The following is a 1,096-nucleotide window of genomic DNA, read 5'->3' on the forward strand; positions in this document are numbered from 1 at the left end:
TGCAAGGAGATCCAACCAGTCCATTCTGAAGGAGATCAGCCCTGGGATTTCTTTGGAAGGCATGATGCTAAAGCTGAAACTCCAGTACTTTGGCCACCTCATGCGAAGAGTTGACTCATTGGAAAAGACTCTGATGCTGGGAGGGATTGGGGGCAGGAGGAAAAGGGGACGACAGAAGATGAGATGGCTGGATGGCATCACCGACTTGATGGACATAAGTTTGAGTGAACTCCGGGAGTTGGCGATGGACAGGGAGGCCTGGCATGCTGCAATTCATGGGGTTACAAAGAGTCGCAAAGAGTCGGACACGACTGAGCGACTGAACTGAACTGAACTGAACTGCAGAGGATATAGGCTCAATCCCTGGTCGGGAAGCGGAGATCCCACATGCCTTGGGGCCAAAAAGCCAAACCATGAAACGGAAGCAATCTTGTAATGAATTCAATAAAGACTTTAAAAATGGTCCACATCAAAAAAATCTTAAAAAAATTCATATTACTAATAATATGTATGTTCTTTATATATTGGAAGGAATGGGCTCAGAATGTCATTCTTTTCTACAGCTTCTGTTTCTGTCACCTGACAATAGTGTGTGTGGCTTTTTGTGCTACCTTCATGGTTGACACATTAGAGAAAATTACTGACAGATAAATGTTATAGGTGTAAGCCATTTACCTGGATGCAGACCTTCTGGAATGGCTTCAATGACTTAGTCAGATAAAACCTGTCATTTTAGATCAGCTTATCATACATCAGTCTGTAAAGAAAAAAAAAAACATTAAGTGATTCACTGAAAAAGGTCAGATTTTTATTTTCTAATTTATAAAATAAGCATTAACACTACATCTTAAGAATGTTTTTGAATGGAATGAAGCCATCTGTCAACATCGAGAACATATTTTTCCTTATACAGACTTAGGCTCTACTGGGTGACCATCTGTCAAGGGACCTTGTCCTCTTCCTGATTTTAGTCAACATCTTCCCTCCTTGTAGATGAATGCTAGAGAAGGTGAAAAAGAGTTTTTGGGTCAACAATAATGCAATTTCTAAGGCATTTCTGGGAGAAGGCAATGGCACTGCACTCCAGTACTCTTGT

General features: G+C 41.1%; 1 protein-coding gene across 1 annotated transcript in view; it reads right to left on the reverse strand.

Annotated features, from left to right (window-relative positions):
• AGTR1 (angiotensin II receptor, type 1) overlaps positions 1-756 on the reverse strand; it is a 43,080-nt gene extending 42,324 nt beyond the window's left edge. The window contains exon 1 of the mRNA XM_010858124.1: positions 676-756. The gene's annotated coding sequence lies outside the window, so the exon portion shown is untranslated. The remainder of the gene's footprint in view (positions 1-675) is intronic.
• Between the last annotated feature and the right edge of the window lie 340 nt (positions 757-1,096).

Source organism: Bison bison, unplaced genomic scaffold (assembly GCF_000754665.1).
Source record: "Bison bison bison isolate TAMUID 2011002044 unplaced genomic scaffold, Bison_UMD1.0 scf7180017864384, whole genome shotgun sequence".
Lineage (NCBI taxonomy): Eukaryota > Metazoa > Chordata > Mammalia > Artiodactyla > Bovidae > Bison > Bison bison.